Source organism: Diceros bicornis, chromosome 7 (genome assembly GCF_020826845.1).
Source record: "Diceros bicornis minor isolate mBicDic1 chromosome 7, mDicBic1.mat.cur, whole genome shotgun sequence".
Classification (NCBI taxonomy): domain Eukaryota; kingdom Metazoa; phylum Chordata; class Mammalia; order Perissodactyla; family Rhinocerotidae; genus Diceros; species Diceros bicornis.
In genome coordinates, this window is record NC_080746.1 from 72110156 (window position 1) to 72128067 (window position 17912).

General features: G+C 42.2%; 1 protein-coding gene across 1 annotated transcript in view; it reads left to right on the forward strand.

The window, feature by feature from the left end:
* SPON1 (spondin 1) overlaps positions 1-17912 on the forward strand; it is a 249381-nt gene that overhangs the window by 69874 nt on the left and 161595 nt on the right. The gene's annotated exons all lie outside the window — the stretch shown is intronic.

Consider the following 17912-nt stretch of genomic DNA (forward strand, 5'->3'; position numbering starts at 1 on the left):
TATGTCTCTGAAATTGTTTGCCATAGAATGATGTTCAGGGAGATGTAAATAGGTGGGCAGGAAATCAATTTCTATGGTTAAATAACTTTGGAAAATGCTGTATACTGTATCCCCATCTTGCAGATTCATAAGATATATTAGCATATTGAAGATTTTACAAAGTCCTACTGAAATGAAATCTGTTTAACTTGGTTTCACCCAGCACTTCCTCTACTTGTTTGACTGCAAAGCTCCTTTTTTGCTGAGACATCTATTAACATTCACCAGTTAGGGAAACACAGCCATAACCTCTTTTAAATAGATTTAAAGACTGTATAGAGTGATGCTAGGAATTTTAGGATTTCAGACAGGCAAATAGTCATGAGTAGATGGGCAGGGCTCCAATCCCAGCATCCAAGAAACCATTTTCCCATGCAGGGAGGGGCTGGGAACTTCCCAACCATCTTCCTTTTCTTTAAATCACCCAAGGCCTTATTTATGTATTTGGTGCATTTGTCTGCACTTCCAGCAGGTAGACATTTCAATAGACTTACAATTGTGGTTAAGTGCAGCCCACCCCTAAGGAGAGGCTGATAGGGAGGCATCCTACCTAGGCACTCCAGTCCTCTCAGTTTCTGGGCTCAGCTGTGCCTGGCTTTTGGAAAAAAGCCCACAGAGATCTCTGGAAGCCTCTGTCCACTGTCCAGACCCAGCCCTGTCTTTGTCTGGCCCCCTTCTGCTGCCATCTGTCTGGAGATCATTTCTTTCTTTCTTAGTTTAACGCAAGCTGACAATCCTTCCTCAGATTCTCTGAGAAGTTTGGCTCCTGATGTTAATCTACATAGGTGATTAAAAAATTTTTTTTAGCAGTAGAAATGTTTCTAATGAAACCTTGTATATAAACCCCAATATATAACATGTATCTAGTATCTAGTTGAAATGCAGGAGAAGGCCTTGCGGGAATAAACGAAGACCACAGAAATGAGAACAGAGGCTATTTAGAGCTTGCTGTATAGCAAGGGAGTCAGCTGCCATCACTAGCATTTGGCAGAGACTCAAAGGCAGGCGGAGGAGTGGGAAAGCTTTACAGAGAAGAAAAGGAAGGACTGCAGGTACATTCTGATTGGAGGTTGTTGGCATGGGGAAGCTGGAAGGGGGCTAACTAGAGGTGGAGCATCTTATGTGATTGGTTTGGAGAGCGTATTTGGCTTTCTCTCATTGGTCCTGAGTTGGAAGTAGGGGAGGCGGCAGGACAAAAATTAGAGAATCTGGTAGTTATTGACAAGTCCTAAACCTTCTGGGCTGATGGCTGCTGAGGTTGTGGTTTGGCTTCCCAGGCCAGTTGCTACAGAGGCTAGGGGTCCGAGTTCTATTGTCATTGTCCTATACGGCCTGGCCATTCCCCATTAGTATTTTCAGTCTCTCAGCCTGGAGACTGGGTTCTCAGCTTGGCTTTCCCGTACTCACACCCCTGCCCATGGCAGCCCAATCACGCCACAGAGCCTGGAGCTCTGAAGAAGATAGTTACAAAACATAGATCTATGGGATAAGTCTTCCAGCTCTAAAAACTCTACCCTTTCTGGCCCAGATCTCTCGTTTTCTTTGATTTATTGTTCTCACAAGCCAGAAGCGTTGGATCTTCTTGGTGAAAACCAGAAAGGCATCTCTTGTTTACCCATTAACAATGAACATATGTGAACATATGTTTATCCATTAACAACAAATGTGGCTTGTCCATTCACTCATTGTTTCAACAAATGTAAATGAGCTTCTATTTGCACAGGCACTCAGGATATATAGGCAGCTGAGGTGTGTTCTTGGCCTTCGAGGTTCTCATGGGCCAAATGGAGGAGAGAGAAAAGCTCAACCAGTACTTTCTACGTACCAGGAACTCAGCTGCTCAACTAGCGGGCTTTATCTAATTTAATCTTCACAACAAACGATCCCCATTTCACAGTGGAGGGGACAGGCTCAGGGAATTAGCCAAGTTTCCTGAAATCACACATTCGTTTAACTCTAAAGCCCATGTTTTTCCTTTCTTTTATGTATTTTTTTATGACGGAATTAAATATAAGCTACAACTATTCATTAAAGATATAATAATTTTATAGGTAAGACATAAATACGTTCACATTGTAAAATTTCAAACAATACAGAAATTAATGAAATACAGAAAAATACAGAATATAGAAAAAGTGAAAAATCCCTGACATCTCCCCCAGTAAATCCCAAAGTCTCCTACCCAAAAGTAGCAATACTATCAATTCGGTATCTGTTCTTTAGACTTTTATCTTTAGACATGTATTTATATGCGTGTAAGTAAACATAAAAGACCATTGTTTCATTTTTGTGGGAATTTAAATTTACACAAATGGTATCATGGTTGCATAATGTCCTGAACTTGACTAAGTTTTCACTAAATAAAATGTATTAGATAGATTTCCAGGTCAGTACGTGTAGATCTACCTCATTTTTTAGACTGTTGCGTATAATCTGTAGTGTGACTGTGTTAATTATTCCATGGTTGATGGACATTTAGATTGTTTCCAGTTTTTCATATTACACATAATGCTGTGATGAACATCCTTATACATGCCTCTTTGAGCAAATATGCAAGTCTTTTATCCATGATAGATGCCAAAAAGTGGGATCATAAGGGATGCATTTATAATTTTAATAGACACTTCCAGATTTTCCTCCAAAAAGCTTGCCAACTTAAACACTCTCCCTGACTGTGAATAAGAGAGCCAATTTCTTTGCTTGCTCAACAACTCGATGTTATCGATCTTTAAAATTCTGCCAATCTGATAGCTAAGAATGGTATCTTACATTAATTTGCATTTTTCTGATTGCTAGTAATATTAAGAATCTTTTCATATATTTATTCCATTTCTATTTCCTCTTCTGTGAACGACTCATTCATATTATTGTCCATATTTTAAATAATGTGTCTTTTTAAAATTGATTTTTAAATATTTAAATATATAATTATAGCCAAGTGTATTTATGTACAAAATATATTTTACATATAAGTATATGTAAATATATAAAATATATAATTTTACATATAAGTATATGTAAATATATAAAATATATAATTATATATACTTAAAACATATTTATAGTTAAAATTTACCTTTATATAGTCCAGATAATAACACTTTGCTATAAATTTCAGATATTTCTCTCCTTCTTTTAACTTTGCTTGTGGATGTCTAATCATCCAGAAGTGTGAATTTTTGATTTAATCAAATGTATCCATCCTTTCCCTTATGGATTTTGATTTTTTGTGCCTTGTTTAAAAATAATATTCCTACAGCCAAGATTATAAATATATTCCCATATTTTAAATATTTTTATAGATTTAAAAATAAGTTTAGGTCCATGATCTTCCTGGAATTTAATTTTGTGAATGATACGGTATCAATAAGCCTCAATAGAAAACAGATGCCATGCTCAAAATGAGGTGCCAAAGGGCAAGTTAAATGAGGGGTTTATTTAAAGGTGTGGCCAAAACAGCAGTGGGAGGAGCCTTTGCCACCCAGGCCTGAAGGGGCCAGAGGAGAGGACAGAGGATGGAGAGGAGAAGTCCACCACCTTATGGGAGCTGAGCCCTCAGTTAAGAGAAGCAACTAGCCTGAAGTGACCCCACTAGGACCCCTAACCCTTCCTCTGATCCCTCTCAGTTCTCCCCTTTGGCCCGGCTCCAACTAGGAGGACAACAGAACCCGTTGATAGAGTCCATACAGATTCTCCTCTGCAGCACAGACCAGGGTGCAGAAGGATGGAGAATGTATCTGGAGGAGCAAACCAAAGATATCCAGCACAGATGGGAAATCAAAATCTACCTATTTTTCTCAAAATGGCTGGTTGTCCCACATCCATTTATTGACTAGTTTATTCTTTCTCCAATGGTTTGAAATGCTACTTTATCAAATATAAAATTTTTATACAGGTCCGTTCTGTTCTGTTGATCTTTTTATCTATTCCTGCACGAAACCCACACCACTTGATAGCATAATTTTATGTTTTGACAGCAAGTCATTGCTCATTAATCTTCTGGTTCAAAATGTTCATGGCCATTCAAGCAGATTCATAATTGCAGATGAATCATAGAATAAGTTTGTTGTGTTCAATAAAAACTTATATTGGGATTTTGAATGATGTTGTGTTGAATTAATAGTTTAATATGGGAAATATCAGCATCCCTACAATATGTTTTCCTAGTCAGAAATATGGAATATCCCCTATTTATTCAGCTCTTTTATGTCCTTCAGTAAAGTAATGTAATTTTTCTTCATTTAGATTGCACATTCTTTTGAGGCTTTTTTCCCCATAGGTATTTTATAGTTTTATTGCTTTTGTGAATGGGCTCTTTTTTCCTATTTTACTTTATAATCATTGATTGCTTGTGTTTAGGAAACCTATTGATTCTTGTACATTGATTTTGAATCTGGACACTGCTGAACTCTCTTGATAGTTGTAATGGCTTGTTCTTTCATACTTTTGGCAAATAAGTATGCCTTTTGTTTCTCTTTCCTATTTTAGTTTATCTTTCACCTCTGGTGGAGTATTAAATAGTAGTATTCATGCTTATTCCTGATTTTAATGGGAATACTATTATATTTCACTTTTAAGTGTAAAAATGTCAAGTATGAAGTACAGGTTTCAAATTGATACCTTCAGTCAAGTTGAGAGAGACCCCTTATCTAGCTGAGAAGTTTGCTTCTTTCTCATGTGGAAGGTGGCATTTGGGAAAACAACCAACTGGCATTCCATGCACCTGTTATGTGCCCAGAGTATACCAGCACTGAGAAAGACTCAGAGTATAAACACAATCCCGACTTGCAAGATACTTTCAGTCTAGTTGTGGTGTAAATAAAAATATGTCTGCAAAAGTTAGCAAATCCAAGACAGACATGAACTGGGGACAAATTAAACATGGTTAGTCAGAAAGGTGATGGGTGAGGAATGGAATAACGGGAGCACCAGAGCTTCTTGGAGAGATTAGTTTATATCTTGAAAGCCGTAGTAGGGTTTGGAGAAATGGACAGAAGGGAAGAGGTTATTCCAGGCGAAGGGAGTGGACAGAGTGGAAACTGAAGTGAGAGCTTGGAGGTGAGAGTAAATGTGGCAGCCCCAGGAGACGGTAAACCAACAGACTTGGTGAGATTAGAAGGTCTTTGGGGGTCAAAATCCATTGCTAAATCATGGAGGTCCTCTGATGTCAAGATTGAACTTGATTCAAGAGCAATGAGGGAGCCATTGGTGGTTATTAAACAGTAGACTGACACGCTGGGAGGAAGGTTTGTAAAAAAGTTAGTAAGGACACTTAAATCTCGCAGCAACCTTCAGCCCAGATGAAAAGAGAGATGCCAGCTTTGCTGCAGAGGCCTCACTTACAAAAAGGAGCATTTGTGTTGTGGTGTTGAGGTAATATTCCTGGGAGAAGGCAGCCTGGTAGAATAGGCTGCAGAGCCTGATAAATGTCTGTAGATGACAGATCTGAAGCCCATTTGGTTGGTTGTGTTCCTTTGCCCAGGAGGGCAGGGAAGGGAAGCACATAGCAATTATGACTTTCCTTTTGGCACAAACCTGACACCATTTCCATTTTCCATTTGGATGCAAAGATTTTAACATTGCTAAATTACAGGCTTTCCAGGCTGCCGTCCTTATAGCCTTCTCTCTGCAAATGAATGACCCGGCACTTACAGTTTCCCTGGCATGCTGCAGTGCTGCAAGAATGCTGCAAACTGGTGTAGCAGAGTAGCAACTGATTGAAAGAAAAACCGCCTGTGAATAGAATAGATGTTTACAGACCCCACCAGAGGAAAGTCCTGTCCTCTTAAATCTGACAAAAATTTTGTCCCCTGAAGCGATCTTCTCTTTCCATACAGTTATTACCTTTATTACATAGTTTTATTGCTAGATTTCTGACACCCATTTGTCACTTTCTGGGACGGGCTGAGATGTGGGTCATCCTACTCCTGAGGAGATAGTCACTTGGTGAACCATTTGGGGAATTCAACCTTATGAAACAATGGTTGCTTACAGGCAGTAATAACAGCCAAGAGCCAAGCCCTGTTCTAGGTGCATTACAAATACTTGTTTAATCCTCACAGTAACCCTATGAAGCAGATACTAAAGAGGACATTGAGGGGCCTGCCGGGTGGCGCAAGTGGTTAAGTGTGCACACTCTGCTGCGGTGGCCCAGGGTTCACCGGTTCAGATCCCGAGGACGCACCGACGCACCACTTGTCAAGCCATGCTGTGGCAGCGTCCCATATAAAGTGGAGGAAGATAGGCATGGATGTTAGCCCACGGCCAGTCTTCCTTAGCAAAGAAGAGGAGGATTGGCAGATGTTAGCTCAGGGCCGATCTTCCTCACAAAAAAAAAAAAAAAGAGGACGTTGAGGCACAGAGAGGTTAAGTAACTTGCCCAATCACAGGACAGTTGACAGAGCTGGCATTCAAACAGAAACATCTGGACTCCAGAGTCTGTGATCTTAATACTGCACTCTGCCATCTGAAATCGGTGCTGCTGGGTCAGCTTCAACTCTGACTTCTCCCTCTCCCCCAACATCCTTAGTTGCCAGGTCTGTCTCTTTTGTCTATTGCTTGCTTTACATTTGCTGCCTTAGTCACAGAGGCTTTTTGCCTCGCTATTACAAGAACTAATCGCTCACCTGAGTTCCTTGCGCTCTGCTCCTTCCTCAAGCTGGGATAAGACTTGCTGTCCTCATATGCCGCTGAGCACTACCACTTACCTAACAAACTTGAACGGAACTTTCCACCCCCTTTAAGATAAGGTCCAGAATCCTAATCAGAGCATTTAAGTCTCCCTATGTCTTTTACCAGAGTCCCTAAGCAGCCCCTTCTTCCAATGAATCCCTCCACGAACACTGTCCTCCAGCCATTCTTGTCTGCTCGTTCTCTTGGTAACATTGAGCATCTCCTGTGTACAGGCACCGAGGCCTCAGAGGCTGTCTTTGAGGATGTCACAGTCTAGGGGTACAACACAAATGAAACAAAGCAGGTCCGCAGTCCTTCATCTGCAATTCTAAAATCCAAAATGCTCTAAAATCCAAAAGATTTTTCTTAACTCATTTAGGGCCCGAACCTGCCCTGAACTGACTTGAAGTTAGTTATAGTCTTTTAGTGTAAATATTAATGTGTTTGATGTTGACCCAGACCTTGATGGGGGGGTATTACAAAATATACGGAATTTGCACTGTGTTATCTTTCTGAAATCCAAAGATATTCTGAATTCTGAAATACATCTGGCCTCCAGGGTATCAGATTAGGGACCTTGCCCTGCTGATGCAATCCAGGGTGGGAAGTTTGGTGATGGAAGTATCACTCAGAGTGCTGGAGGAGTGCAGAGGAGGCAGCCCTCTGGCGGGACGGGGTTTCACATGAATGTTAAAAAAGAAGCAACTCATTTCTTGCCAGTGAAATAAGCTAGTCCCAGCTGCAGCCACTATAAGATCTGAGAACTTATTCAATGCTTCCCACGGCCAAAGAATAAAATCAAAATACCTTAGCATGGAGTCCAAGAACCTTCGTGACTTGTTCCAGCCACCTTTCCAGCCTCAGTTCTAAGCACTTCTTCTCTCCATGTGAGACTGTGAGCTTCAAGGAGGAGGAAATCAATTTGACTCCTCTTTGTGGCCCTAAAGCAAGGGTTGGCAAACCACAGCCTTTAGGTCAAATCCGGCCCACTGCCTGTTTTTGTAAATAAAGTTTTGTTGGAGCACAGCCACGTTCATTCATTTGTGTATTGTTTAGGGCTGCTTTCAGGCTACAGCAGCAGAATCGAGAAGTGGCAACAGAGACCATATGGCCTACAAAGCCTGAAATATTTCTTCTGTGGCACTTTATAGAAAAAAGTGTACTGACCCCTGCTCTAATGCGTCCTCCAGTGCTAGGAAATCAGTAACTGCTGATTCCTGTCCCAGGTTCTCCTAAAAGCCCAGCTGAGACAAAGCCTTGTATGCAAGTAGTTTATTTGGGAAGTGATCCCAGAGAGCAGGAGGCTGAAGGGGGCATGATTCAGGCAAGTGTTATTAACTTGGCCATCACTGTCGGCAACTGGTGTTTGATCCTGCTGGGACCTTTTGAGAAGCCTTATGACTTGTGTCTCAGAACAGTGTGTCCAGGGATGGAGGAGGAAGCCATTATCCATTGCCTTCCATCTTCTGTTGACCAAGGTTGGCCCCACAAGCATTAACTCCCTTGCACTTCTAGGTTGCACACATATGAGCATTCCTCAGATTCTAACACATACTGCAGCATCAGAGAAGCTCTGGGACAGGACGCAAGCAGTACACTACACAAACAAGGTGTGCATTGTCCGCTTACAGTGGGGCAGAGCTGGTCACTGCAAGTGGTTGGAGTCAGAGTTGGGACGAGAGGATGTGAAGAGGTGTATAGAGGGGCCCAATGCATCGAGTAGGATGAATAACAGTATAAGTAGCTTACATTCATTGCCAAGCACTATGCAAGGTGTATTGCACCTTATCTTACTTGATTCTCATAAAGCCTATAGGGTCTTCTCTACACTGTTCCCATTTTCTTGATGAGAAAACAGGTTTAGAGAGTTTATATTCAGGATCATGAAGCAGTTAAATGATGGAGCTGAGACTTAAAACCATTTCCACGTGACTCTAAGCCTTTGTTGTTAACAAAATGCTAAGTTAAACTGACCAAGCTTGACCACCCACACCCCGTGCCTTCTGCCTCGGTTGGTCTGTGAGGTCTGTGAGGGCAAAGACTCTCCTATAAACCGGGGGGTGGAGGATGCCTGTGGGGGCTGATGTTGTTCCCCAAGTGAGGAAACTAATTGTCATTTAGAAAATGGAAAACAAATCCAGGAACCTGGCAAGAAAAAGTCTTGTTAGCGAGAAGAGAGGATGGCTATTAAGGAGGAATTAGCCAGCACTCATAATACTTTGTACTTCGTAGAGCTCACCAAATCTTTTTATCATGGAAGGAAATAACATAGAAAACCCACATGAGATGACTCTGTGTGTGATTTAGAGGGAGCTGGCAGGGTTAGGAGGGTCTGATGTGGCTGGGGTGAAGCTTACCCTACAATTTTTCTGGCATTAGGTATTGAGAAGAACCACAGGCTCCTTTGTCGTAAGGCAGGGTGGCCTTCCCGTGAGGCCAGCTAGGACCTCAGCAATGCTAACCAGGGGGGGAAGTGAGGAGTCAACAGAAAATGGGTGGAGGAAATCCTGGACCAGCTAAAGTGGCTGGTTCTTGGGAGAGCAGTTGCAAAGAGTGAGGCCATGGCTAAAAGGACAACTTGGTTTGGGAAGACTTAGATACCCTATGACCTACCATCCAACAGGTGGAATCCAGATGCCAGGGGTTCCCAGGAGGCTAGTGGTGGCACGGTTCCAGGGGAGAAGTCCAATGGCAGCAGAGTTTCATTCAGCAGCTGGAGTCCCAGGTGCAGGATCCAGCCCCCAGGGCAGGAAACTGGCAAGAATTAAACAGGAAGTACAGCCTGCAGAGGAGCTCCAGGCACAGCAGTAAACTGAAGATCAGGTGGAACGCTGAAGCCCTGCTCTGTGGACTGTGCTAACGTTGCAAGGGGTCAAGGGCTGCCTGCAACTTGCTGGGCAGGCACGAGTACACACACACACCACCACCCCCAATAGTGCACCAGGACCCACGGCCTGGCGGTGAGACCAGTTCTAGTCCTCTCCCACTGATGGAGCAGGAGTTGCCAATATGTTTCCTGCCCTGGTCATGGGGGGATCAAAACACGATGTTTTAACCCTAGGGACATTTTTTTATTGAGATTAAATTCACATAACATAAAATTAACCATTTTAAAGTCATCAATTCAGTAGCACTTAGTACATTTGCAATGTTGTGCAACCACCACCTCTATCTAGTTCCAAAACATTGCCATTGCTCCAAAATAAAACCTTGTACTCATTAAGTAGTTTCTCTCCATTCTCCTCTCCTCCCAGCCCCTGGCAACCACCAATCTGCGTTTGTCTCTATGAATTTACCATATATTTACCATTATTCCATATAAATGGAATCATACAATATGTGACCTTATGCATCTGGCTTTTTTCACTTAGCGTAATGTTTTTGAGGTTCATCCATGTTGTGGCATGTATTGGTATTTTATTCCTTTATATATCTGAATAATATCCCATTTTATGTGTATACCACAATTTGTTTATCCCTGTGGACGTTTTCGACATGAAATGGTCAAAGGCTAAAAATGGAAACATTTGGGCAACAGTGAAAAAGAACCAGATGGTATCACACCTACATATATTTAGTCCATATATGTTTTTAACCAGGGAGTACGCACAATAGATGTGTTGCTCCACTCCTAAGCCTCACCCCATCCCTGGAAGGACAGTGATGACTCTGGGACAAGGATGGAAAAGGACAAAGAAATGGTTCCACGCATACTTTGTTTGTTTTTCAGGGTCATGAAGTAAGTGTGAAACAGGTTGGCATATTTTATCCAGTCGCCAAAATGGCGTGGTTACATCTTTTACACCCAGTATGTGACCACAGTGTAACAATGTCACATACTTAGGCATTCGTTACTGCCTCTGGAAGAAGCATGGGCTGAAGCCCACTGAAGATGCAAAGGATGCTGGAAAGACAAGCGGAGGGTCCTCAGTGCCGTAGAAGAAGGCGTTCCTCCAGTGATGCTCACAGCTCCATCACCATTCACTTTCAATTACTAATCAGAGAACTGTCCCTGCATTATTAGCCTCCCTGCAAGCCTGCTTGTCACCGAGAATACCCAACTCAAGCCAATGAAGACATGAGATTACATAAGAAGAAAGAATGTCCCCCATTCCTTCCAGGATTGATTATTGCAGGCTGATTTTAGCTACATTTTTCCTTGGATATTTCCCTAAGATTTCACATTTAACAGCCCCTGGAAGCCAGGAAAACAGAGGAGAAAAAGCTCCTTTATATCTGAGTTCTATGCTATTCATAAATGAAAATCATTGTTAATTTAGAGTTTGACAGCTGTGGTGCATTTGTAAGTCCAGGACAGCTGTCATCAGCACTCCGGCTTATTTTTCAAACAGATGTTTAATTTGACTTTAGTGCTATTGCCAATTTTTGAGGAGAAAGAAAGGGGGAGAAGCCGAAACAGAAATAATCATTATATTCATCATTTGGTTTCCCTTCAAAACATAAATCGGCATGATTAACGATGACATCAGAATTGCTCTAATTGCAGTTTTAGGTGCAGGACTGCTTAGCTATCATCTCCTACATGGTCCAAAGTCCATTTTTTGTTTCTCTTCTAAAGTTAGAGGCTGTTTTTTGATAATTACACCCAGACTCTGAACAACAGTCCCAGCTACCCAGGAAAGCCTTCCAAAGTGCAGGAAAAATTGGGGAGTGATGAATGATGGGTGACTGGGCCACAACCCCAGATGAAGCCACAGGGCTGAGTCTTCTCTTGTGGCTGTGGAATCAGGAAACCAACAAAAGCAAAGAGACAGAGCCCTTGGAATGGCAGCCAGGGGCTCCCACTCGCTCTTACATATCTACCTTGCTTATGTGGCTCAGGCAGCTGGGTTTGTGCATGCTCACAGTGTGCAAATCCATCTCAGTGTATAAAATTAAACACATCTGTGGCTCCACGTAGAAATCTGATGAGTCAGAATGTACTTGAACAGGCCCGGCTGTTCCAGTCCACGTTGCTTGGAGGAATCTTCCTTTACACCAGCTGTGTTGCTAGGTAAACCCACTTTCCTGATCTGATTTCTCTACTCTTGCTTTTTTGTGTTTGGCTCTCAATGGTCTCACTTGGCTTTTACTTTGTACCGTCTATCACGTGTCCAATCAATGGCCCTCAGGACTTCTTTGACAACGCCTCTGTATGGGGACACTATATGCAATAACACACTTACTGCGTATCTTTGAACTTATTTCTTTGTACATTGAGATGGGAGACTCACCTTGCCTTCTTCCTCAGTCAACAGCTGTGATATGTGCTGTGCTAAAGACTAATTTACCCCAAGGAAAAATTTGGCAGATGTCCTGGATTCCAGCTCTTAAGTCATGGTTTGACAGAGGAGTGATCCACAGCCTCATCCAACTAGTGCTAGAAATAACAGGATACTCTAAACAGAACAAAAGATATGGACTCTGAGGGCCAAGTCTGACTCCTCAAATGGTGGCCCCCCATCTTTTTAAATGGAAAGTATTATTTGAAAATTATCAATCAGAAACTAGTTCTTCCTTAACTACAGAAATATAGGCTTCTGCCAGGTTGCCCACCTAAGAATTTTGGGGAATCTTTAGGGAACTCTTACAAATCAAGAACTCCTGGCTGTTTCTTGCCACCCTGGCCTCTACCTGGGTCCAGACCATGGATCTGTTCCTCAGGCAGCTGCTCCCCCACCTTTGCTCCACGCTTGGACCTCATCCCTTAATACATCACAGCTAAAGCCCAGTGACAATGGTTAATAAGAGGTTGTTGAAAGCTTGGGGAATGCCAGAAGGGAATTATAACACAGACAACCTACATACCTGGCTTATAGGTTTGAGGCTTTCAGGGCCCAGAAGCCCAAGCTCATCCTTGGGGGTTCCCTGCTCTCACACTTGGTGGTCATCAGGCTCCCTGCCTAACCTCATGGCCAGTTTACTTCTCCCCAGAAGAATGCCCCTAAAGTCCCAGTTGACCCAAATTCTAGACCCAGCTCCCCTCTGGACTAGTTTGTTTAGCATTATAGTTGTGAAGGTGGAATCACACGTCAGGTGGCCAAGAGATTGAATTCTGGCTCCACCACTTACTAATGACATTAGGCCAGTCATTTTAAACTCCCGGTGCCTTGGATGCCTCCCCTGTAAAATGGGGATAATAATAGTACCTACCTTATAGGTTGCTGTGAGGATTAAATGAGTTCATATATATAAAGTTTTTAGAACAGTATCCGGCATAGAATAAGCTCTATACATGGCTATACTATTATTATTATTATTGTTAATATTATTACGATTATTGCTTTACATTTGCAATAAAATGAAGATCATCCGACAGATATTTCTAAGACAAAAGAAGTGGTTCATCGCCAGAAGCGAATTCCAGTTTCTGGCACTTAGGGCAAAAACTGTGCATTTTTAAAAATGGTTTTTAGAGCTTCAAAAACACTTAAGTTTCAGTCTCACTGAGACTTTCCTTTTGCTTGCTTGCTCCTTGCCAATTTCCATAGAGAATATGAAGTGGTGTTAAGAAAAACATAAAACAAAATAGTCATGTTAAATTTAAAAAATCAAGACCAGGGAAAATAAAAATTGAAATATAACATCAAGAGGAGAGGACGACCAAGCACAAATCTACACGGGCTCTAGGCTCCTATGGAGTTGTAAGAGTAACAGATTACAACTCATTAAATAAAATGGAGCTAGAGGTTATCTGATATAAATAAGTACCTATGCCAATTAAATGAATGAATGAATGAATGATTCAGAAAGTTTGATAAGGAACAGGATGTTGATATAATCTCAAAGTATCTGCCCTCAAAATACTTAATAACTTACGAGGAGAAAAACAGGACCTTTAGAGTGGAGAAGTCTGGCAGATGCCAGGAAAGGGACAAATCTAAATTTAAATCCTATGCCACCTGATAGGATGCAACGAGAAGAACACAGCCGCACTTCTGTGATATTCCTGCTAAAGATGCAGAACTTGAGTCTAATCTTGAGGAAACATCAGACAAGCTCAAACATTTTATAGAATTACTGATGTGTAATCTTCAAAAGTTTTGAAGTCATAAAAGTCAAAACCTGAGGAATTGTTCCAGGTTGAAGGAGACTAAAGAGACATAAACTCTAAAGGCAACACTGTGATTCTAAACTAGATCTTTTGGCTCTAAAGGAACTATTGTCAAAACTTGAAAAGGGTTCGAGAGTTAGATGTATTAACGTTATTTCCTAAATCTGATGGTTATATTGTGGTTACATAGAATATCCTCATTTATAGGAAATACACAACAAAGTACTCAAGGTAATCAGATATCATGTCAACCACTTACTCTCAAATGCTTCAGGGAAAAAAAAGTTCTCTGTACTGTTCTTGGAAGTTTTCTTTAGGGTTGAAATGGTTTCAAATTAAACAGACTCAGCTCAAAGGCAGGAGAGGTGGAGGGGAAGGGAAAAGAGAGGAACTGCATTTGCATCTTCCTTTCTCTTCTTTCTTCTTTTTCCATTTTCTTCCTGGCTTCTTCCTCCCAGAAGGTTGGGCTAAGATGTGGATGAGAAGATATAGGGTTCGTGGAGAAGACAGACAAGGACTTGCCAGGCCTGAGAGGCTGGGCTGAGTCCATTCATTTCTTGATTCCTTCATGTAGCACCACTGTTCCATACCAGCCACCATGCCAGATGCCAAGGATGCAGAGCTGAGCAGAGTGCAGCCTCTCCTGGGAACTCACAGAGTGGTGGGAAAACAGACCAGTCGATGGGCAGCACACATGGAGTGGAGGAGGCCACCCTGGGAAGAGCACAGGGATGGGGTGGGCAGGCACCCAACCCACTGTGGGGTGGTGGGAAAGGTCCAAAGAGCAAAACCTGTGAGCTGACAGAAGGCAATAGGGGAGTGGGGACAGAGGAAAGAGCGTGTGGAGAGTGTCCCTAGACCAGAGAATGCAAGCAATGTTGGGGACCTGCAAGGGGGTCCTCATGGTGGAGCAGGAGCGAGTAAAACAGGGTGGAGGTGGTGCTCAATAAATGTGATGTTTTTTCTTTACTTTCCTTCTTTTCTGTATCCTTTCCTTTGCCAAAATATCCCTTTGAGAATTTAGCTGAGTATTACTCTAGTTTTTTAATAACAGTAATAATAACAGCTAATATATGTGCCAACAACCGTATAATGAAGACAGTATTCTCCCATTTTACAGAGAGGAAACTGAGGCACAACTTGCCCAACATCACAGTAGTAGAGCTGGGATTTGAACCCTGGACAGTCTAACTCCACAGCCCATGCTTTGGATGCCACAGTGTATGAGCAGATCTTTAATGAGGCTGAATTCTCGTGAGGATTATTTATCTTTTATACAGGGGGCTTGCGGGCCTCAATAGTTCTCTAACTAGAAGGGCGACTGGGGGAGATGCTGGTGAACCGCCCTCTGTCGGTGCATCTTACCCATGCACTGCCTTCCCCGCTACACTGTCAGCAGTCGTGTGAGTTCTACCAGGGGGCCAGGTAAACCTGGAGCCTGGGCTGGACCAGGTGATGGTTCTCCCCGGGGTGGCTGCAGAGTCAGAGCAGCTCATAGGGGAGGAGGGCAAGAAAGGGTCAAATCAAAGAAGAAAGGCTGAGGATCAGGTCCAAGGAGTCCTCAGTGGGAAGACAGTCCCAAGGGAAGAAACAAGATACCAAGTTGAGTCAAGGCGAGCAGTGTAGGATGGAAACTGAACAAGGCAAAGATGTACAAGGCCTGTCGTATGTGGGGCCATAAGTGGCACTTGGCCTCCGTAGGAAGGAACATCAATGTATCTTTCCCCACCCTCCACCCCGCCACTACCCACAGGACTCAACTCTCCATGTGACAAACATCTAATGAGCACCTACCCATGCACCAGGCTTGTGCTAGGTGTGGGGGAGAGAAGAGAGAACAGGCTGAGGGACCAGCACGTGAATCTTCACCTGAGACCCTGAGATGCCGAGCTCTCTCTGGAACAGGGCTGCATTTCTGTTTTCACTTTCGCCCCTGGAACAAAGCCAGGAAGTGACAGAGTTACTGGATTGGAGGGTGAGAGGTGGGAGAGGAGAAGAGCAGATTCACCCCTGCAGCCACTGCCACGGCCATCTCTAAAACAGCTCTTTACAGAAAAGCCTAATTATCCCATTATTCCTCCACAGACAGGAAAAGTCTCCCTTTCCACACCTCTCTAGCAATCACTACAGATTCTATTGTGTTTTTCAAGGTAGTTCTTGACTGATTGCAAACATTGCATTAGACAGTTTGCCCCTTGCAGATAGGCTCTGGGGTCAGACAGGTCAAGGTTGGAGTCCTGGCTCTATCCAGTCTGAGCCTGGTATGAGAATAAGGAGCTAAGCGTGGGAAATGCCCCTTCACATTTTTAAAAGTAGTGTAGGGTTTATAGAGCACCTTCCCAAAACTCTTGCAAAGTTGGCATCATAATCATTGTGGGAAATTAAAGCTCAGAGAGGTAACGTGATTTGAACTGGATTGCACAGACTCTGAATGTGAAAAATCAAGATAGAAGCTTGGTCTGCTTTTAAAAGAGGAAAGATTTGCTGTGTTTTGCACATTTTCTTTTATGGTGATGAGAATCACTGTATAACACTGGGGACACTTACATAGACTCTCTTTGCCCAGTAGTTTTAGCTTGGGATTTTCTTGTCATGTGGGAGTTGGGAGAGCCCAGTGGAGAAGCCATGGGTCATGGAGTCAGCCTCATTGGGTTCCTAATCCTGGCTCTACCGCATAAGAGTTATATAAACTTGGACGAGATACTTGGTCTGTCTGTGCCTCGTCTTTTCTCATCTGCGAAGGAGATAATAATAGTACCTACCTCATAGATGGGAGAATTAAACAAAATTATAATCTATGTCAGTGATTCTCAACCCTGGCTACACATTAGAATCACCTGAGCAGCTTTTAAAACTCACCAGTGTTCTGGCCCCACTTCTGGAAATTCCGATCTCCTTGGTTTGGGATGAAATCGGGGTATCAATACTTTTTAAAAGCTCCCCCCAAATGATTCTAATGAGTGGCCAGGGCTGAGAACCCTTGACGTATGTAACATGCTTACTACAAAGTGCCTGGCACATAGTCAGCCCTCAGTAGATGTTAGTTATTATTGTTCTTCAAGCTGATGGCAGTCAAGGCGTGTGGGCTAACACAGTCAAGGCGTGTGCAGAGAGGAGCAAGAGAGTCCCTCCTTCATAAGGGTTTACTTAACTCACTAGTTGGGTAAAAAAGGCATAAATACGTGAGAAGTTAAATAGCAATATGAGGTTTAAAGTAGAAAGAAGAAGGAAGATAACATTTTTCAAGCACCTTCTTTGCGCTAGGCACTTTCCATATTGGCTTAGCTCATTAAAGCTCACAAGAGTCCTGTAAAGTAGATATTAACCCCAATTTGTAGGCAGAAGACTGAGGCTCCGGGCTCTAATTCACCTACTACACACTGAAGAAGTAGATCCAGGAGCAAACTTGATCTGCCTGACTACAAAGGTCTTTCTATTATACCATGTCTTTATCATGCTGATTTCATGGTGATTACAAAGAAAAGTAATGAACCAGTTGGGATTAGAATTTAGAAGGTTTAAATCCCAGGCTTTATGTACGTATGTATGTATGTATCTGGTTTTTTTTTTGTTATTGTATTCATTTATCCTTCTTTCCTTCCATCCGTTTATCCATCCATCCATCCATCCATTCATCCACCCATCCATCCATCCATCCAATTCCATTACCCAACATGGCTATAGAATAAGATTTTCAGTTTAATCAAATATTTTCATTAATAGGCCAAACTTTTGGGTAAATTTTAATTAATTTTTCATTTTCCTGCATAAGTTCAAAAAAATTAGCATTAAGCTAAACAATATATCACTTCCGGTAAATCATAGAGGAATAGGATAGCTGAGGTTATGCTTTAAAACATGCTAATGGTATTAGAGTATTTAATGTAGATTAACTACTAGTCCTAAACAGTAATACAAATAGAGGAAAACAAAATTAACATGATTAAATACATCCAGAGACTATTTATTCTGTTAATTGTTAAAATTTAGGCAACAGTCAGATTGCAAAGAGACTTGCAGCTGCAGCTCCAAAAAGCTGGTCCTCTCCTCAGCTGTTGCTAATTAATGCGATTTTCCTAATAACAGTTTTCTGATAGCAGAAAGACAGTAGCAAATCAAAACAACTTCATTTTTATGCTGATGAGCC